We start from the raw sequence: 22,943 nt of genomic DNA, 5'->3' as shown, positions 1-22,943 counted from the left end.
CCTGGAGACACGGCACACTGCGGCCTTTGGTGGTGAGGTATCCTTATGGGGGAGATGATTGGTGGAGGCTTCTATCCACCATGTTGCTCCTCCTCTGACCTCACGTTTTTGTAAGTATAAGATCATGTCATCTGCAAACAAACCTAATGTGACTTCTTCCTTTCTAATTTGAATGCCCTTAATTTCCTTCTCTTGCTTAATTGCTCTGGCCAGGATTTTCACTTTTATGATAATTAAAAGTGGTGAAAGCAGGCATCCTTGTCTTGTTCTGGATCTTAAAGAAACCGCCTTCAATTTTTCTCCATTCAGTATGATGTTAGCTGGGGGATTTTCACATATGGCCTTTATTATTTTGAGTTATGTTCCTTCTACATTCAGTATGTTGAGGGTCTTTAGCATAAAAGGATGTCAAATTTCATTGGATACTTTTTCAGCATCTACTGAAATGATCATACAGTTTTTGTTACTGGTTCTTTTAATGTGATGTATTATGCATTTACATATGTTGGCTCATGCTTGATTCCCTGGGATGAATCCCACTTGACCATGGTGAATGATCTTTTTAATGTGTTGTTGAATTTGGTTTGCTAGTATTTTGTTGAACATTTTACATTTATGCTCTGCAGTCTTCTTATTTTGTTGTGTCCTTGTCTAGTTCTGGCATCAGGGTAATGCTTGCCTAGTAGAACGAGTTTGAAGGTATTCCCTTCTCTTCAGTTTTTTTGAGGAATTTGAGTAGACATGGTATTAGTTCATCTTTAAATGTATCGTAGAATTCAGCTATGAAGCAATCAAGTTGTGGGCTTTTCTTTTGATGGAAAACATTTTATTACAGTGTTGATCTCATTACTCATTACTGGTTTGAGGTTTTCTATTTCTTTATGGTTAAAGCTTGTTAGATTGGATTGCATGTGTCCCCTGCTATTATTGCATTGCAGTCTATCTCTCCCATTAGGTCTATTAATGTTTGCTTTATGTACTAGGGAGCTCCAGTGTCATGTCCACAGAAATGCATAATTGTTATGTCATCTTGTTGAATTGATCCCCTTTATCATTTTACACACACACACACGCACACATGTTTTGTATTTACAGTCTCTGATTTGTAGTTTATAGTATAGCTACTTCTGCTTGATTTTGGTTTCCAATTGCAATAAAATACGTTTTTCCCCTTCAAGCTTAGTCTATGTGTATCTTTACAGGTGAGGTGGGTTTTTTGTAAGAAACATACAGTTGGTTCTTGTTTCTTTAGCTATTCAGTCACTCTATGCCTTTTAGTTGGAGAATTAATTCCATTTACATTCAAGGTTGTAACTGATAAGGACTTACTACTGCCATTTGTTGCCTGTTTTCTAGTTGTTCTGTAATTCCTATCTTCCTTTCTTACTGTGTCCTTTGGTGGTTGATATGGTTTCGCTCTGTGTACCCACCCAAATCTCATGTTGAATTGTAATTCTCGGTGTTGGAGGAGAGACTTGATGGGAGGTGATTTGATCATGGGGGCAGATTTCCCCCTTACTGTTCTCATGATAGTGAGTGAGTTCTCACAAGATCTGGTTGTTTAAAAATGTGAAGCATTTCCCTCTTCACTCTGTCTGTCTTCTGCCACCATGTGAAGAAATACTTGCTTCCTCTTTGCCCTCCCACCATGATTGTAGGTTTCCTGAGGCTTCCCAACCACGCTTCCTGTACAGCCTGCAGAACTGTGAGTCTTTATTCATAAATTACCCAGTCTTAGGTAGTTCTTTATAGCAGTGTGAGAACAGACTAATACAGTGGTTAAGCAATGCTTCTGGTATTATATTTTAATTCATTACTTTTTATTTTTAGTGAATCTATTGTAAGATTTGGCATTGTGGTTACCATGAAGCTTATAAAAAACATCTTATAGGTTAAGAAGTTATTTTAAAGAAGTGAAAACGTACCTTACATCACAAAGAAAACAGAAAAAAAAAAACAAGTCTACACTTGAAATCGATCCGCTCACATTTTGACTTTATGTTGTCTCAAAATACATATATAGACTTTCTCTTAAAAGGTAGCTGTAACTATTATTATTGTTAGATTCGTCTTTTGGGCTTCATACTAAAGTTATGAATGGATTGCACACTGTAATTACACTATTATTCTGGGTTTGTCCTTGTACTTAATTTTACCAGTAGGTTTTATACCTTCAGATGTTTTCTTTTTGCATGTATTTTTTTCCTTTCAGATTGAATAACTCCCTTTGGCATTTCCTGTGTGTGTGTGTGTGTGTGTGTGTGTGTGTGTGTGTGTGAGAGAGAGAGAGAGAGAGAGAGAGAGGAGAGAGAGAGAGAGAGAATGAGAAAGTATCACTATGCTGCCCTGGTCCTGAACACCCAGGCTCAACCAATTATCCCACTTCTTTCTCCCAAGTAGCTGGGATTACAGGCACATGCCATTGTAACTGGCTCCCTTTAAGTATTTCTTCCCATATTCATGGTGGTGAATTCTCCCAGCTTTTGTGTATCTGGGAAAGACTTTCTCCTTCATGTCTGATGGATAGTGTTTGCTAAATACTTTTTTTTTTTTTTTTGAGACAGAGTCTTGCTCTGTTGTCCAGGTTGGAGTGCAATGGTGCAACCTCAGATCAGTGCAACTTCCACCTTCCAGTTTGGGCAATTCTCCTGCCTCAGCTTTCTGAGTAGCTGGGATTACAGGTGTGTGCCACCATGCCCAGCTAATTTTTTTTGTATTTTTAGTAGAGACGGGGTTTCACCATGTTGGCCAGGGCTGGTCGCAAACTCCTGACCTCAGATGATATGCCTGCCTTGGCCTCCCAAAGTGCTGGGATTACAGGTGTAAGCCACTGTGCCCAGCTATGGTATTCTTAAAACGGCAGATTTTTTCCTTCAGCACTTTGAAAATGTTGCTTCGTTCCCCTCCTGAAATGTATGATTTCCACTGAAAAGTCTGTTACCATAAAAAATGGAGCTCCTTTATGTGTTGCTTTTTTTTTTTTTTTTTTTTGACAGGGACTCACTCTGTCACCCAGGCTGGAGTTGGAGTGCAGTGGTGTGGTCTTGGCTCACTGCAACCTCCAACTCCCAGGCTCAAATGATTCTCCTGCCTCAGTCTCCCAAGTAGCTGGGATTACAGGTGCACACCAATTCCACTCGGCTAATTTTTGTATTTTTAGTAGAGATGGGGTTTCACCATGTTGGGCAGTCTGGTCTTGAACTCCTGACCTCAAATGATTGACCTGCTTCGGCCTCCCACAGTGCTGGGATTAAAGGCGTGAACCACAATGCTTGGCCGATATGTTAGTTGCTTCTTTTCTCCTGCTGCTTTTAGAATTCTCTCTTTGTCCTTGACCTTTGAGAATTTGATTATATTCCTTGAGGTACTCTTATTCGGCTCTAATCTATTTGGTGTTCTCTCTGACCTTCCTGGACCTGGATATTTATTTCTTTTCCAAGGTTAGGAAAGTTTTCTGTTGTTATTTCTTTAAATAATCTTTCCACTCACTCTTGATCAATTCCTCTGGAACATCAATAAATCTTAGATTTGCTCTTTTAAGGTAATTTCCTGTATCTTGTAGATGATCTTCATTCCTTTTAAATTTTTTCTTATTCCTCTTCTATTTTCAGTATTTCATATTTCAGTATTTTCAAAACCCTTGTCTTTGAACTCACTAATTCTTTCATCTGCTTCATCCATTCTGCTACTGAGAGGCTCTAATGAGTTTGTCAGATTAGGAAATGTATTTCTCAGGTCCAAGGTTTCCAAATTAAAAAGTATTTTAATTTCTTTGTCAAATTTCTCTGATGATTTCTGAATTGTTTTTTCATTTTTGTAAATATTTATTTTCACCCATATTGGGTAAATACCAAGAAATGAAATGGATAGATCACACAGTAACTGTATTAATACTTTAAATTTTTTAAAATTATACTTTAAGTTCTGGGATACATGTGCAGAACGTGCAGGTTTGTTACACAGGTATACACACGCCATGATGGTTTGCTGCACCCGTCAACTCGTAAACTACAATAGATATTTCTCCTAATGCTATCCCTCCCCTAGCCCCCAACTCCCTGACAGGCCCCGGTGTGTGATGTTCCCCTCCCTGTGTCCACGTGTTCTCACTGTTCAACTCCCACTTATGAGTGTTGGGTTGAAATAGTGTCTCATTGTGGTTCTGATTTGCATTTCTCTGATGACCAGTGATGATGAGCATTTTTTCATGTGTCTGTTGGCTGTATAGATGTCTTCTTTTAAGAAGTGTCTGTTCATATCCTTTGCCCACTTTTTGGTGGGGTCGTTTGTTTTCTCTTGCAAATTTGTTTAAGTTCCTTGTAGATTCTGGATATTAGCCCTTTGTCAGATGGATAGATGGCAAAAATTTTCTCCCATTCTGTAGGTTGCCTGTTCACTCTGATGATAGTTCCTTTTGCTGTGCAGAAGTGCTTTAGTTTAATAAGATCCCATTTGTCAATTTTGGCTTTTGTTGCCATTGCTTTTGGTGTTTTAGTCATGAAGTCTTTGCCCATGCCTACATCCTGAATGCTATTGTCTAGGTTTTCTTCTAGGGTTTTTATGGTTTTAGGTCTTACATTTAAGTCTTTAATCCATCTTGAGTTAATTTTTGCATAAAGTGTAAGGAAGGGGTCCAGTTTTAGTTTCCTGCATATGGCTAGTCAGTTTTCCCAATACCATTGATTAAACAGGTTAATTCTTTCCCCATTTGCTTGTTTTTGTTAGGGTTATCAAAGATCAGATGGTTGTAGATGTGTTATCTCTGAGGCCTCTGTTCTGTTCCATTGGTCTATGTATGTTTTGGTACCAGTACCATGCTATTTTGGTTACTGTAGCCTTGTAGTATAGTTTGAAGTCAGGTAGCATGATGCCTCCAGCTTTGCTCTTTTTACTTAGGATTGTCTTGGCTATATGGGCCCTTTTTTTGTTTTTATATGTTATATTGGAGATCATTTAGTTTCCTTAAAACTGGTATTTTGAATTCTTAGAGAGTTCACATATGGCTGTCTCATTAGGGTCAGCCACTGGTTTCATTCTTTCTCCATTCTTTCTCCATGGTTCCGTCTGCTGTTGTTTCTTGTGAACGTACATTTACGTCTTTGTATTCAAGGATTAGTTATTTATTCCAGTCTTACCTATCTGGCTTATTGTGGTTTTTACTGGATATGTTTGCTTACAGATGCTTTGCAATTTACATGTTGATTTTGTTTCTTATGATTGTTTGTTTTTTCTGCTATGTTGCTACGTCCTTTTTGGCACTAGCTGGTGCATTAAACCTAAGTTTGCCTTGGTTGTAGTAAACATTCAGAGTGCCACCCATCCCAGATGAGTCCCAAAGGGGATAGCCTCACAGTGTAGGAAGGCTGGCTAGGGATTCATGCCCAGGGGACCTGTGGAACAAACCTCCTACAGCATGGCATCTCCTTTGGCTGACTTACATAGCAGGGTTTCCATGCTGAGGATAGTGGTCCTGCGCTCCCACTTAAGTGTCTGGTTGTTCTCAAGGATAATTTTTCCTTCAAGTACTCCTGATGTTTTCCCTGGGTTGAGGCAGGGACAGTCTCCTGCTAGGAAACTCAAGTTAGAAGGAAAACTAGTTATCCACCTTGATCTCACTTTTTCCAGTGTAGAAACTGTAGTTTTGGGGAAACTTTCTGCATGTTTGGTGCCAGGCAGATTGTGGGGAGAAGCATCATGGAAGTCCAATTCTCTTAATCTGTTCAGAGTTTTTTCAATTCTCTGTAGTCTCAGGAACTGTCTCTTCTGCATATTTGAGTTCTGGAATATTACTGGTGATAATCTCAGTGCTTTATGTATGTGTGTATATACATATATATGTGTCTGTTTATATATATAAATTATATACAAAACATAAACATATTATATAAATATGTATTTCCTGTGGTGGGGGGAGTGTAGCCAGCTTCACTTCACCACCTTTGAAACCAATATTTGTGGTAATTTGTTACAGCAGCAATGCGAAACTAATATAGGAATATTATAAACAATGTTGCAGTGAACATTCTTGACTTTTCTTTTGGTGAGTACATGTATTCATTTCCGCTGAGTATAGACCTAGGAATGAAATTTGATATCATAGGTTCAGCTTTGGTAGATACTGCCCATTTTCCAAAACGGCTAAATTTAGTTTAAACTGCTAAAAACAATGTATCAGAGTAGCAATTGTTTCATAACCTTACAACACCTAATATTGTCTCTTTTTTTAAGCCACTCTAGTGGGTATACAGTAGTGTTTCATTGTGGTTTTATTCTGTATTCCCATTGCGACTAACGAAGTTGAGCACCTTCCACATGTTCATTGGCCATTTATATAAGTTCTTTTATCTAGTAATCTCATAAGTGTCTTTCCCATTTTTTAATTGAATAATATGTTCTCTTATTGATTTGTGTGAGTTTTATATATTCTGGATATGAGTCCATTGTCAGATAAATTAGGACCTTTTGATAGTAAAAAAGGGACACATTCTTGTGACTCTGCCAAGAATCCTTCCATGTAAAAATTTTTAAGAGCTATAATGCTGATATTGTGATTGCTATCATAGGCATTCAATGTAATATAGTCAAAAGTCTAGATTTAAAGTTACTTCACAGCAAAGGCTAGAAATATCTTCTATCTCCTTTGTATCTTCGGCAGATCCTAAGCATTAAGTACACATTTGGTGTACGCTAAGTAAACATTTAAATCAAAGAATGTTCTAAGGTAAACAATGTATTTCTCTTCCCAAGGGCTTTCCTTTAACCCACCAGTTACAATTACTAAAGCTCATGAAAATGTCTACCAGCCAAGTACCACTTGTGTAACACTGAAACAATGCAGGGAGTCCCAAGAACCAGGGAAGACCAAGAAGCATATCTATGAAGGGTAACCAAAGACAGCTTAGAAAGACAGAATGGAATTGCAGTGAATCCAAACATTATAGACAGCAAATGACATTCTTGGTATAGTTCCATATCAGAGGAATAAAGTGAAGAAATAAACAGAGAAATTCATCTCTAAAAATAAGAGCAAGTCAACCATAATAAACTAAAGCAAGGAGTTCAGGACAAGGCTATGAACAATACCAGTCTGTGAGATACTTGCTTTTATATACCAAAGCTTAGTGGAAACTACAGAAAGACTGGTGTTGGAGAGAACTGTCTGAAGATTCATTGTTATAAAAAAGAATGGCAAAAGCAGTCCATACCAGAATTATTATGGTTTGTCCAAATATCTTTTTATGTATTAAAGTGGGGGAACCTAGGGCAAATATGATATCCAGTTTTTATTTGAATAGCATCCAGTAAGTGTTATCTCTTAGGTCGTTCTAAGCAGATTACAATATAAGTAAACAGTTCAACTTGCAAAAGAATGAAGCATACATACACTGGCCAGATGAAACACTTTTACACAGGAAAAAATATATTTATATATAGCTTGCTGAAGTCAATGGCTAACTGGGAACATTTAAGATGCAAAAACCTGAAACAAATAAATACAATACTGACATGCCAGTGAAAATAATACAATTAATTATCTAAAAACCTTTGTTTTTGCCCATATCTAGGAATACATCAAACCAAGTAGGTAAAAGATCTCTATAAGGAGAACTAAAAAACACTGATGAAAGAAATCACAGAGGACACAAACAAATGGAAAAACATTCCATATTCATGGACTGGAAAAATCAATATCATTAAAATGTCCAGATTGCCCAAAGCAATCTACAGATCAAATGCAATTCCTATCAAATTACTAACATCATTTTTCACAGAATTAACAAAAATCTAAAATTCATATGGATCCAAAAAAGAGCCTAAATAGCCAAAGAATTATAAGTGAAAAGAACAAAGCTGGAGGTATCACATTACCCAACTTCAAACTGTACTACAGAACTATAATAACCAAAACAATATGGTACTGGTACAAAAATAGACACAGGGACCAATATAACAGAATAGAGAACCCAGAAACAAAGCTGCACACCTGCAACCAAATGATCTTAGACAGTCAACAAAAATAAACAATGGAGAAAGGATACCCTATTAAATAAATGGTAATGGACAAACTGGCTAGTAATATGCAGAATAATGAAACTGGATCCCTAACTGTACCATATTCAACAGTTAACTCAAGATGGATTAAAGACAAGGCTGGCTGCGGTAGCTCACACCTGTAACCCCAGCACTTTTGGAGGCTGACACAGGTAGATCACTTGAAGTCAGGAGTTCAAGACCAGCCTGGCCAACATAGTGAAACCTCGTCTCTACCGAAAAAAAAAAAAATATATATATATATATATATATATATATGTATGTATAAATTAGCTGAGCGTGGTGGCATGCACCTGTAGTCCTAGCTACTTGGGAGGCTGAGGCATGAGAACCACTTGAACCTGAGAGGCGGAAGACCTGAGCCAGGATCACACCACCATATCCAGCCTGGGAAACAGAGCGAGACTCTGTCTGGGAAAAAAAAAAAATGAATTGAAGACTTACATTTAAGGGTAAGGCCTCAAACCATAAAAATCCTAGAAGAAAACCTAGGAAATACTCATTTGAACATTGGCATAGGGGAAGAATTTATTACTGCAACCTCAAAAGCAAATGAAACATAAACAAAAATTGACAACTAGGACCTAATTGAATTCAAGAGCTTCTGTACAGCAAAAGAAGCTATCGACAGAGTAAACAGACAAACTACAGTATGGGAGAAAATATTTGCAAACTATGTATCCAAGTACTAATATCCAAAATCTATAAGGAACTTAAATAAATTGACAAATAAAAAATAAATGACCCCATTAAAAAGTTGGCAGAGCATAAATAGATATTTCTCAAAAGAAGACATACAAGTGGCCAACAAACGTATGAAAAAAATGTTCAACATCACTAATCATTGGAGAAATGCAAATAAAACCACAATGAGATACATCTCACACCAGTCACAATGGCCATTAAAAAGTGAAAAAAAAAAAAAAAAAAAAAAAAAAACAGATATTGGCAATGCTGCAGAGAAAAGGGAATGCTTACACACTGTTAGTGTGAATGTCAATTAATTCAGCCCCTGTGGAAAGCAGTTTGGAGATTTCTCAAAGAGCTAAAAATAGAACTACTATTCAACCCAGCAACCTCATTACTGGGTGTCTAACAAAAGGAAAGAAGTCATTCTACCAAAAAGACACCTGCACTTGTATGTTTATAGCAGCACTATATACAACAGCAAAGTCATGGAATCAACCCAGGTGCCCATCAACAGTGGACTGAATAAAGGAAATGTGAGATAGATAGATAGATAGATAGATAGACAGACAGATAAACATGGAATACTACAGAGCCATAAAAAAGGATGAAATCATGTCCTCTGTGGCAACACAGATGCAGCTGAAAGCCATTAGCTTAACTGAATTAACACAGAAACAAAAAATTAAATACCACATGTTCTCATGTACAAGTGGGAACTAAACAATGGGTACATACAGATGTAAAGATGGAAACAATAGACACTGGGACTCCAAAGCCAGGAAGGGAAGAAAGGGGTAATGAATGAATAACGACCTATTGCGTACTATGTTCAATATTTGGGTGATGGGTTCAAAAGCTCAAACCTCAGCATTACACAATATATCCATGTAACAAACCTCCAGATGTATACCCTGAATCTAAAATCAAAAAGAAAAATAAAGGCAAAAGACAAACTCTATCTTAATCACTAAAATTACGCTAGTCATTACGCTTTAACAAGCGTGATCTTATCTGGATTAAATTTCAATATATTTTTTAAAGTAGTCTAAATAATATTTAGAAAAGTATATTTTGTCATTATTTTATCTGCTTCATTTTCCTTTTTTTCCATTTAAGACTTTTTAAGGTTATTACAAATCAAATTTCCTTTAAAATATAGATGGCTTTAAACCATTTTGAAACTTCCCAAAGTGATGTGTTTTCAAAAGTTAATTAGTTTAAGATTTGCATTATTTAATGACTCAAACAATGTACTACCAGCAAATGATCCCACCTAAAAGAGACAAAACTCATTTAATGAGTCTGTAATCAAAACTGACAATACTGAGGCCGGGTGCGGTGGCTCAAGCCTGTAATCCCAGCACTTTGGGAGGCCGAGACGGGCGGATCAAGAGGTCAGGAGATCGAGACCATCCTGGCTAACATGGTGAAACCCCGTCTCTACTAGAACATACAAAAAACTAGCCGGGCGAGGTGGCGGGCGCCTGTAGTCCCAGCTAATGTAGTCCCAGCTGCTGGGGAGGCTGAGGCAGGAGAATGGCGTAAACCGGTAAGGCGGAGCTTGCAGTGAGCTGAGATCTGGCCACTGCACTCCAGCCTGGGCGAAAGAGCGAGACTCCATCTCAAAAAAAAAAAAAAAAAAAAAAAAACTGACAATACTGTTAGCCTCTGACAGATGCCACTGAGCTTTCAACGATTAATACAGAACTCTCTGTTGTTAAGCATCATGGTCAACAAAATGTTTATTTTGTGGACACGTGGAGTTTTTTTTAATATACCCAAGATTACTTTCTTTAGGGAAACATTCTCCTCCATGCCATGTGGTTCTAGTAAGACTGGCTATGGGCCTAGGCACATGACCCAGCTCTGAGTAAACATGGTACCATTATTTCCTTGCACAGAGTGACTGGTCTGAGAAGGGCATGTGACAGACAAAGCAGAGATAATAAGAGTTCTTCCCTAAGCAGACAGTATAGCATAGTGGCAAGCACAGAGTCTGCCTGGATTTTAATTCTTGGCTCTATCACTAACTAGTTAAATAATCAAACAAGTAACTTAATTGGTTTGTATCTTAATTTCCTCATCTTTGAAATGTAGCTACTAATAATACCTTCCTCAAAGAGCTATTATGAAGATAAAATACAGTATAACATATATAAAGTGTTGGCATGGTAATTAGCATATAAAAAGCATTAAATACATTTTAATATTAGTTATCAATACCATTACGTCTGGGCTTCTGGATTGGGTGGGGACTTGGAGAACTTTTCTGTCTAGCTAAAGGACTGTCAACACACCAATCAGTGCTCTGTGTCTAGCTAAAGATTTGTAAACACACCAATCAGCACTCTGTAAGAACACACCAGTGATTTGTGTCTAGCTAAAGGTTTGCAAATGCACCCATCAGCACTCTGTAAAAACGCACCCTGCTCCCTACCGCAGCACATATACTAAAATTGGAATGATACCGAGAAGATTAGCATGGCCCCTGCGCAAGGATGACACGCAAATTCGTGAAGGGTTCCATATTTAAAAAAAAAAAAAAAACGCACCAATCAGTGCTCTGTGTCTAGCTAAGTTTGTAAACCCACCAATCAGCACTCTGTAAAAATGCACCAATCAGCGCTCTGTGTCTAGTGTCTAGCTAAAGGTTTGTAAATACACCAATCAGCATTCTGTAAAAACAGACTAATCAGCACTCTGTAAAATGTACCAATCAGTGCTCTGTAAAATGGACCAATCAGCAGGGTGTGGGTGGGGCCAAATAAGGGAATAAAAACTGGCCACCCGAGCCAGCAGTCCCCTTCCATGCTGTGGAAGCTTTGTACTTTCACTCTTGGCAATAAATCTTGTTGCTACTCAGTCTTCGGATTCACACCACCTTTTATGAGCTGTAACACTCGCCAAGAAGGTCTGCAGCTTCACTCCTGAAGTCAAGCAAGACCACGAACCCACCAGAAGGAAGAAACTCTGGACATATCTGAATATCAGAAGGAACAAACTCCAGACACATCTGAACATCGGAAGGAACAAACTCCGGACACACCATCTTTAAGAACTGTAACACTCACCGTGAGGGTCCGCGGCTTCATTCTTGAAATCAGCGAGACCAAGAACCCACTGGAAGGAACCAATTCTGGACACACTATTACTATTATTGTTACTGTTGTTTTTGTTATTTGCATTATAAATATGTAATGGGACTACTAAATTTGGACAATGCAGCCTAAATATGGAAGCAGTGTGTCTCTCCCAGTGGCAGAGCAGATAGAAGAAAATTTTTGAAGCAAACAAAAGGAAACAGAACCAAGAGACCAATGGAAAGAATCCTAAAGATATTTCTGAGGCTTTGAATCCAGTTATCTGTTGAACTTTCCAGTTATATGAACAAATAAATTTATTTTTCTTCCCTTATGCTAGTTTAAGGTGAGTTTTTTTACTCAAAACAAAAAGTACTAATATAACATCTTTTGCCTATAAATCACAAAAAGAATAGAAATGCATATATACACATATAGTAGGTACATATATACATATACAAACATACATATGACAAATATATATGCCATATATAAGAAATCTATGTGTGTCAATTAGGTTTTCACTATGTGTTGTCACAGTATCCACAACAAAAGTAAAAAAAAGGAAGGCAGCCTTATTCTACACTCCCAGTTGATAAGTTAATATTCCATCTCCATTAACATCCTATTACAGTATTTTCAAGAAACTTCAAGGAGGCTTGCAAGTGTTACGGTGGGAAAGGGGGAACAATGCAGATGTGGTTGGAAAGGTAAATTGATCAGACTATTAAGAGTGTTGTATACTAGGGGATTTGAAATTTTATCTTGTTGAACATAGGTATCCATGATGTTTTTAAGATCAAAGTGACATTCTTTATTCATTCAATAAACACTTAATGAATACATAGTATGTGCCAAACACAATACTAGAGCATATACACATCATAGCTGCTGTTGTCGAATTTATAATCTAGTTAACAGGTCTGTGTTCTCTAACATTGATGACAGATCATAACAGATAAGAAAAATGAGTGAGAATTTATACAGATACTTAAGAAAAAGGAAAAATTATAAGTAGACCAATTGGTCATTAGGACAGTACAACAGCAGTCAAAGAAGGTTCCAAAATATTTATTTTGAGTCATTGGTATAGGAAAAACAGTAAAAACAATAGCTTTTGTCAGTAAATGTTTAGGCTGGTGCAAAAGTAGTTGAGCTGTTGCAATTACTTTTAATTGCAAACTTTATCTGGAAATATTGAGTTCTCCCTACTTACTAGAAGCTAAGCTCCATGAAAGCTCTAATCACTACACAAAACAGAGACTAGACTAGTGACTGGCACTTAGTAGGTGCTCAATAAATGTGTTATTTTTGAACAAACTATCGTCAAGATTTGCAGGTAGAAACATAAATTCAATAATTAATTTATTGATACCTATCATGTTATCAGGGACCATGCTAACAACTGGGGACTATGCTACCAGTAAATAAAACACAATTCCATGCTCCTAAGGTACTGCCAGTGTGCTGGAGCATTATCGACCTTTTCCACCCCTAAACACATTTACAATCTCCTGCAAAAATTTTTTCCTGGAAAAGTTTAGAGAAGCAAAGCATCAGAGGATTTATGAAATGGGAGAGACTTATTTATAAGAGCATTCGATATTCATGTGAGTTTAGCTAACTCATTTAAAGAACTCAAAAAATTATCTTTTGATAATGAACAAATAAGTAATAAAGAATGAGATAATTCATACATTTTTCAATTCTAACTCTATTTTTTCATCGGTGTTATTTTTCCAAAACTCTATTCTTTGTGGAGAATTTGCTGGCAACATCAGTATTGAAAACCAATCTAAGAGTTTAGATGAGAGGTCTACAAACAAACCTACAGCAACAAAGCAGCATAGAGGTGCATTGTATAATGAGGGTATGGCGAAGGATTTAGGGCAACATAAAGAAGGGTTACCTAATGCAGTCCTAAAGGATGTGTAAAAACTTGCTGGAACACACGACATTTGACAGAAGTCTTAAGAACTGAGTAGATTAAAACTAATTGCAAGATACAAGACCAATATTCAAAGATCAATCGTATTTCTGATACTAGCAATGAACATTTCCAAAATGAAATTATGAAAACAACTGCATGTTTAAAATAGCATGAGCCAGGCATCATGACTCACACCTATAATCCCAGCAACTTGGGAGGCTGAGGTAGTAGGACTGCTTGAAGCCAGGAATTCAAGACCAGCCCAGGCAACATAGCAAGACCTTGTCTCTGCAAAAAGAAAAAAAAAAAATTAGCCAGGTGTAATAGCACATGCTTGTAGTCCTAGCTACTCAGGAGGCAGATGTGGGAAGACTGTTTGAGCCCAGGATTTCAAGGCTACAGTGAGCTGAAATCAACACCACTATACTCTAGCTTGAGCAAAAGAGCAAGACCCTGTATCTTTAAAAAAAAAAAATCAAAAAGAAAAAAATACGTAGGTACAAATTTAACAAAAGAAGTGTTAAGATTTGTATACTGAAAACTACAAATCATTATTGGGAAAAAATTAAAGAAGATTTAAATACATGGAAAGACACCCCATGTCCATAAGCCACAAAACGCAATATTGTTAAGACAGCAATACTCCTGAAATTGACCCAGAGATTCGATACAATTAGTATCAAAATCCAAGTTAGCTTTTTTCAGATCAGTTCCACTGATCTGAAGTCCAGAAATAAGCCCTTATATCAATGATGAATTGATTTTTGACAAAGGTGCAAGGCTATTCAGGAGAGAAATAGTATTTACAACAAATAGTGCTGAGAAAATTGTTTATCCATATACAAGAGAATGAAGTTAGACTCCTATTTCACATCATATAAAATTAACTCCAAGGGGATTAAAGACCTAAATGTCAAAGCCAAAACCATAAAACTCTTAGAAGAAAACATAAAAGTAATTTTCATGGCCTTGGGGTAGGTAATGGTTTCCTTCGATATGACACTGAAGCACAAGCAACAACAACAACAACAAAAAAAAGATAAACTGGACATCAAAATGTAAAACTTTGTGCAAAGGGCACCATCAAGAAAGTGAAAAGAGCGAGAGGAACATGGTGATCAGCTCATGTGGCTGTAAGACACCATGAACTCGCTTTCAGATCAGTTTTGTAATGCCACTGATGTGTTGCAGCAATGTGATCTTCCTGCCTCTTTTAATAATATTGAGACAGCAATTAGCAAAGACCAGCCAGCTAACCCTACAGAAGAGTATGCTCAGCTTCTTACAGCACTGATTGCACAAACAGTAAAAGACATTGATGTTTTGATAGATTCCTTACCCTGTGAAGAATCTACAGCTGCTTTATAGGCTACTAGCTTATGTAAGCTAGAACAAAACCATGAGGCTGCTACATATTGTTTATCTAGGGAAATGCTTCTAGAAAAGATACAAAGTGCACTTGCTGATATTGCACAGTCACAGCTGATCACAGTTACAGCTGAAGACAAGAAGTAGTACCCACAGCCAGTCTCTTCCAGACTTATAGCACCAGTGAATACTATGTGGCTGAGAAAAGGATTGTTCCAATACCATTAAGAATTCTGCATCAGATTTAGATGTAAGCCTTACCAACAGTTACAGAAACATTAAACACTGATATGTGTTACCTTTTTAGCTACTTTTAATAATTTCCAATTTTCACTCTTGATAAACAAGGTTATAAAACTGTGATTGAACCATCTCTAAACCATAATTCTAATTTATTTTACTTTACTTTATTTTATTCTTATTTTATTTTGAAACAGGGTCTTGCTCTGTCACCCAAGCTGGAGTGCAGTAGCAGGATCACAGATCACTGCCACCTCAACCTCACAGGCTCAAGGAATCCTCCCACCTCTGCCTCTTGAGTAGCTGGGACTACAGAGGCACACCACCAAGCTCAGCTAATTTTTTTTGTTTTTATTTCATTTATTTTTATTTACTTATTTGTTTTGTAGAGATAGGGTGTCACTATGTTGCCCAAGCTGGTCTTGAACTCCTGGGCTCAAGAAATCCTCCCACCTCAACCTCTCAATGTGCTGGGATTACAGGCATAAGCCACCATGCCAGGCCAAGGATTTGAATACATATTTCTTCAAATAAAATATAAAAATAGCCAATGAACACATGAAAAGTTGCTCACCATCATTTGTCATTAGAGAAATGCAAGTCAAACCCACAGTAGGATACTACTTCATACCCACCAGGATGGACACAATCAAAAAGAGAAAATAAAAAGTGTTGGGAAGGATGTGGAGAAAGTAAAACCCTCACACATTGCTGGTGGGAATGTAAAATAGTGCAACCACTTTGGAAAAGTTTGGCAGTTTTTTAAAAACTTAAACCTAGAGTTACCATATGACCCAGCAATTCCATTCCTAGGTATATATCCAAGAACAATGGAAACACACATCTACACAAAAACTTGTACATGAATGTTCACAGCATTATTCATAATAGTCAAAAAAGTGGAAATAACGCAAATCATCTGATGGACATTTGTCCACATATATGTGGCATATTCATATAACATATTATTATTTGGCCATAAAAGAAAACAAAAAAGTACTATACATGTATGACATGAATGAATCTTGAAAACATTATTCTAACTAAAAGTAGCCAGGCACACACAAAAATTACATACTGTATGATTCCATTTATATAAAATATCGAGAATAGACAAATCTAGAGAGACAGAAAGAGATTAGTGGTTGCCAGATTAGTGGCTGGGGTGAGGGAATAATGGAGAGTGAGTACTTAATGAACACAGGGTTTCCTTTTGCGGTGATGAAAATATTCCAAAACTGGATAGTGGTGATGTTTGCACAACACTGCAAATGTACCAAATGCCATATGGTAAAATTTTACATGTGCATTTTATCACAATAAAAAAAGAAGTAAAGTACTGACACATGTTATGACGTGAATGACCCTTGAGAACATTATGCTAAGTGAAAGAAGAAGTCACAAAGGACAACATACCGTATGGTTCTGTTTATATGAAATCTCCAGAACAGGCAAATCCATAGAATGATTAGTGGTTGCCTAGGATGAGGGAAGGGAAAAGGGAGGAGGGAGTACTAACGGGTACAGGGTTTCTTTCAGGAGGAACAAAAGAACAAAATGTTCTAAAATTAGACTGTGGTTATAGTTGCACCACTCTGAGAATATAGTAGAAAGCACTGAACTCTACACTTTGAAAGGCTGAATTGTACAGTATGTGAATTATCTCAATGAAGGGATTCGAGGAGACAGAAAGGGAGATAACTGAGTAAGAATTGGCCAGGAAAATGAAGGGTTATTAAAGGATAAGAATAATCAGTACAAGGATACAGGAAAGGATATAGAATAAGACCATTTTTGCTCTTGAAGATTCCATACATCTTGTTCCAGAGTAATTACCACCTAAATTAGATGGCTAGGAAATTTAGAATACGATTAGATAGGATGAACAGGTTTCTATCTTGGGAGAAGTCATCAACAAATGTTCACTACAAAATACAAATATACGTAAATATATCCAAGCAATATTAAGTGGAAAGTAGAAAAACTGAGAGTACACATGTTATAGACTCCATTTTCCCAACAAAGTAGGAAGTCAGGTCACCAGCTAAGAGTGAAGGGTATCAGAGCAGTGTTGAAAATCTATAGAAAATGACAAGTTTGAACGTATCCCTAAAACAACTGAGAAAGAGAGCCCTTTTCTGGCTTCTTTATGAGACAGGAATATGGGGTGGTCACAGAATAAACAGGAAATACCAGGCAACAATTTCACATGACTAACATAGAAGGAACACAGAAACCAGCTACAGGAATGGGGAAGGGGAGAAGCCAGTAAGACCCTAACAAACAGGATATAAGAAATACCAGTTAAGACTAGCTAGATCTAACATGGCACTGGATTTGACTCAAATTGTACCCCAGGTTCAATTATAAACTCATTATTATACTAAACCACATCTCACCAGACCATGACAGTTCCAAGTATACCCATGTTTGTTATAAAACTCGGTGGCACCTCAATTCCAAGAAATCTCATTCTCTTCCCAGAAATCCTTATGATCATTCTGCCTCTTAATTTGAAAAACCTTTTTTGGTTTGGACAAACCCCAAACACATTGGGCACAACATACTCTCCTGAGTAGGCCTATACTCCCACCCTTGAGTGTGTACTTTCACTTTTAAAAAAATACTTTTTACTTTTGCTTTGACTTGTCCTTGAACTCTCTTACAAAGGTGTCAAGAACCTGGACAGTGGCTGGGGTCAACGTCTCACCGGTGTTCAGAGGCCTCCCTAAGCCCACTGACATCACTGATACTCCATAAGACTACAGCACCAATACTAACAGTATAGTAGACCTATTCTTGACTTACACCTTCAGTAAAATTCTACATGTCATTCTTCTCAACCTGCTCCTTTTTATACAATTACATAAAATTTCATAGGATCAAAACATTTGCAAGGCCAGGTGCAGTGTAATGCCAGCACTTTGGGAGGCCAAGGTGGGCAGATTACTTGAGCTCAGATATTCAAGACCAGCCTGGGCAACATGGCAGAAACAATGTGTCTAAAAAAAAAATAAGAAAATTAGCAGGTGTGGTGGTGCATGCCTGTAGTCCTGGCTACTTGGGAGGCTGAAGCAGAAGGATCACCTGATCCCAAGTGGTTAAGACTGCAGTGAGCTGAGATGGCACCACTGCACTCCAGCCTGAACAACAGAGTGAGATCTTGTCTCAAAAAAAAAAAAGAAATTAAACAGCACAAAATCAGATTTCCTTCTCCCTCCCTCCTTCACTTTAGTACACTGACATCTAACAAAGACCACTGGAGCTAAAGAGAGTTGCTGTATGGCAGCTTTTATAAACTGCACCTAGACTATTCATTCTGTCACTAACCAGGGCACAGATGCTATGTAGTTCCTAGGCTAGTGTAAATCTTAATGAGAAACAATGAACTTCTGTACACATACATGTCTTTACCCCATATGTCTGTCAAGTCTCAGATGACAACATAAATAGAACCCAGTAAAAGTCCCCAGTATGAGGCTTCTCTACACGTGTGGTTAAAAGGCTGTAGAGCTGTGTCATATAACGTTCAGTCTCTCTCTCCTCACTCTCACTCTTCAAAAAGATAACAATGCCTAATTCCTAAAAAATGATAAGAGCAGTGTGATGGTTGAGTGTCAACTTGGTTGGATTGAAGGATGCAAAGTATTGTTCCTGGGTATCTGTGGGGGTGTTGCCAAAGGATTAACATTTGAGTCAGTGGACTGGAAGAGGCAGACCCACCCTCAATCTGGGTAGGCATCATCTAATCAGCTGCCAGCAGGCAGAAGAATGTGGAAGGACTAGACTGGCCAAGTCTTCTGGATTTCATCTTTCTCCCATGGTGGAAGTTTCCTGCCCTCAAACATCGGACTCCAAGTTCTTCAGCTTTTAGACTTTTGGACTTAAACCAGTGGTTTGCCAGGGGCTCTTGGACCTTCAACCACAAACTGAAGGCTACACTGTCAGCTTCCCTACTTTTGAGGTTTTGGGACTCAGACTGGCTTTCTTGCTCCTCAGCTTGCAGATGGCCTATTGTGGGACTTCACCTTGTGATCATGTGAGTCAATACTCCCTAATAAACTCTGCTTTATATATACATCTATGCTATTAGTTCTGTTCCTCTAGAGAACCCTAATACCAACAGTGACAGATGGCTGGAATAAACCCATAGTCTCCCAAGGTGACTACTTTGAAGAAGACAATACTCATTTAAAGGTACAGAGTCTGATGGAGTTGTTTTACATCAGTTAAATTTTGCACGGAATCATATTTCAAATAAACACACTTCAGATGAGTTGAACAAAGAGATTAACTTTAGTACATGTCTTAACAAAAGTTATGTTCTTCTCCTATGCAGGAGAATTAAGACCAAGAGTATGCAACAGAATTAGGCACTGCAGTGCAACAATGTGGACTGCAATTTAAGGCCATGATACGGTTTGATTGTGCCCCCACCCAAATCTCATCTTGAATTCCCATGTGTTGTGGGAGGCACTGGTGAAAGGTAATTAAATCATGGGGGAAGGTCTTTCCTGTGCTCTTCTCATGATAGTGAATAAGTCTCATGAGATTTGCTGGTTTTATAAGGGAGCTTCCCCTGTACAAGCTCTCTCTTGGCCTGCCACCATCCACGTAAGATGTGACTTGCTCCTCCTTGCCTTCCACCATGAGTGTGAGACCTTCCCACCCATGTGGAACTGTAAGTCTATTAAACCTCTATTTTTTGTATATTGCCTAGTCTTGGGTATGTCCTTTAATACCAGCATGAAAATGGACTAATACAGTAAATTGGTACCAGGAGTGGGGTGCTATTGAAAAGATACACAAAAAAGTGGAAGTGACTTTGGAACTGAGTAACAGGCAGAGGTTAGAACAGTTTGGAGGGCTCAGAAGAAAGAAAAATATGGGAAAGTTTGGAACTCCCTAGTGACCTGTTGAATGGCTTTGACCAAAATGCTGATAATGACATGGACAATGAAATCCAGGATGAAGTAGTCTCAGACGGAGATAAGGAACTTGTTGGGAATGGCGAAGGTGACTATTGTTATGTTTTAGCAAAGAGACTGGCGGCATTTTACCCCTGCCCTAGAGATCTGTGGAACTCTGAACTTAAGAGAGATGATTTAGGGTATCTATGGGAAGAAATTTCTAAGCAGCAAAGCGTTCAAGATGTGACCTGGGTGCTGCTAAAGGCATTCAGTTTTAAAAAGGAACCAGCCTAAAAGTGTGGAAAATTTGCAGCCTGATAATGTGATAGAAAAGAAAATCCCATTTTCTGGGGAGAAATTCAAGCCAGCTGCAGAAATTTGCATAAGTAACAGGGATCCAGATGTTAAACCCCAAGACAATGGAGAAAATGTCTCCAGGGCTTGTCAGAGACCTTTGCAGCAGCCCCTCCCATCACAGGCCTGGAGATTTAGGAGGAAAAACTGGTTTTGTGGGTCAGGCCCTGGGTACCCCTTCTGTGTGCAGTCTAGGGACTTGGTGCCCTGTGTCCCAGCTGCTCCAGCCATGACTAAAAGGGGCCAAGGTACAGCTCAGGCTGCTGCTTCAGAGGGTGGAAGCCCCAAGCCTTGGCAGCTTCCATATGGTGCTGAGCCTGTGGGTGCACAGAAATCAAGAACTGAGGTTTGGGAACCTTCACCTAGATTTCAGACGATGTATGGAAATGCCTGGGTGTCCAGGCAAAAGTTTGCTGCGGGGCAGGGCCCTCATAGAAAACCTTTGTTAGGGCAGTGGAGAAACGAAAAGTAGGGTCAGAGTCTCCACACAGAGTCCCTACTGAGGCACCGCCTAGTGGAGCTATGAGAAGAGGGCCACCATCCTCCAGATCCCAGAATGGTAGACCCACTGACAGCTTGCACTGTGTGTCTGGAAAAGCCACAGACACTCAACACCAGCCCATGAAGGCAGTGGGAGGGAGGCTGTATCCTTGAAAGCCACAGGTGTGGAGCTGCCCAAGACCATGGGAACCCACCTCTTGCATCAGCATGACCTAGATGTGAGATATGGTGTCAAAGGAGACTGTTTTGGAACTTTAAGGTTTAATGACTGCCCTATTGGATTTTGGACTTGCATGGGGCCTGTAGCCCCACATTTTGGCCAATTTCTCCCATATGGAACAGTTGTATTTATTCAGTGCCTGTACTCCCAATGTATCTAGGAAGTAACTAAATTGCTTCTGATTTTACAGGCTCACAGGCAGAAGGGATTGCCTTATCTCAGATGAGACTTTGGAATGTGGACTTTTGAGTTAATGCTGAAATGAGTTAAGACTTTGGGGGACTGTTAGGAAGGCATGACTGGTTTTGAAATGTGAAGACATAAGATTTGAGAATGACCAGGGGTGGAATGACATGGTTTGGTCGTTTCCTCACCCAAATCTCATCTTGAATTCCCACATGTTGTGGGAGGGACTGACTCAGTGGGAGGTAACTGAATCATGGGGGCAGGTCTTTCCCATGCTGTTCTCATGATAGTGAATAAGTCTCACAATATCTAATGATTTTATAAGAGCAAGTTTCCCGGCACAAGCTCTCTCTTTGCCTGTCACTATCCATGTAACATGTAACTTGCTCCTCCTTGCCTTCCACCATGATTGTGAGGCCTCTCCAGCCATGTGGAACTGTAAGTCCATTAAACCTCTCTTTTGTAAATTGCCCAGTCTCAGGTACATTATCACCAGAATGAAAATGGACTCATACAGGCCATAAAAACAAAGATAGGGAAAAAACACCTGCCCATATAAAGATCTTGAGTAACTCATTCAGGTAGGCATTAACTCACTTTTATGGCAGTCAAGAAGGTAACATTAATTAACTCAAGATATAATGGGAGCACGCTTTTTTGTTTTGTTGCTCTAGTTTTGTTGTTGCCATAGTTTTGTTGTTGCTGATATGAGAAAAGAAGTGGTGCTGTGGTTTGGGGGGTTTTTTTAAACAAGAAATGTATTTCAATGGGCAAGAACTGGTAATGTTTATGTATCTCTTGACTTCTACCACTGTCATAACAGAGAAATAATTTTAATCATTACAGAAGCAATAAATCAGATATCAAGACATAGTGATTGGGCTATATAACAAGTGTTAAAGTAGCTATTTCTAACCGAAAGGAGTACTTCTTTCATATGCCTGGATTTTCTAGATTGATTCAATGGGTATGTTTTTTATTTTTAAAATACATAGTTATTTAGAATTCCTATTATTTTTATCTAGCCAGATCAAAATTATCTAAAATAAAAAGTATATAAAAATTGCTCTTTTGCTAAGCCTATACTAAGTTGTTATTCTTAAATATGAATGACTAAGATAATCTCTTAAGATATATATATATTTCAGATTCTTGGTCACTGAGAGGAAAAAGCCACAGGAAGCTGCACTCTGTTAGATTAAGCCAGCTAGTATAAAAAGCTCATGACCAATTATTTGGAACAGCTGCAACTGAGTCACTGAGCTAAATTTTAAATCCAACCTAAGTTTGTCAAATAAACTCTAAAAAATGCTTAGGAATTTAAAGGTACAGATAGTAATTTTTGGTTGTTGGTTTGTTTTCACCGATGTCTGGTTTGTAGGATTTGTTGTTGTTGTCTGTTTACAAGCACT

The 22,943-nt window shown here is 38.2% G+C and overlaps 1 non-coding gene and 1 pseudogene across 1 annotated transcript; both read left to right on the top strand.

The window, feature by feature from the left end:
- The window catches only part of LOC117079060, a 72,006-nt pseudogene extending 56,708 nt beyond the window's left edge, over positions 1-15,298 (top strand).
- LOC117079745 lies at positions 11,169-11,275 on the top strand. Its single transcript, XR_004435587.1, has one exon. It is a non-coding gene; the product is annotated as a U6 spliceosomal RNA (small nuclear RNA).
- Positions 15,299-22,943: the final 7,645 nt, after the last annotated feature.

This window comes from Trachypithecus francoisi, unplaced genomic scaffold (assembly GCF_009764315.1).
Source record: "Trachypithecus francoisi isolate TF-2019V2 unplaced genomic scaffold, Tfra_2.0 Lachesis_group7, whole genome shotgun sequence".
Taxonomy (NCBI): Eukaryota; Metazoa; Chordata; class Mammalia; order Primates; family Cercopithecidae; genus Trachypithecus; species Trachypithecus francoisi.
Note: the sequence above shows the minus strand (reverse complement) of the source record. Positions and strands in the feature narration are given on the sequence as shown.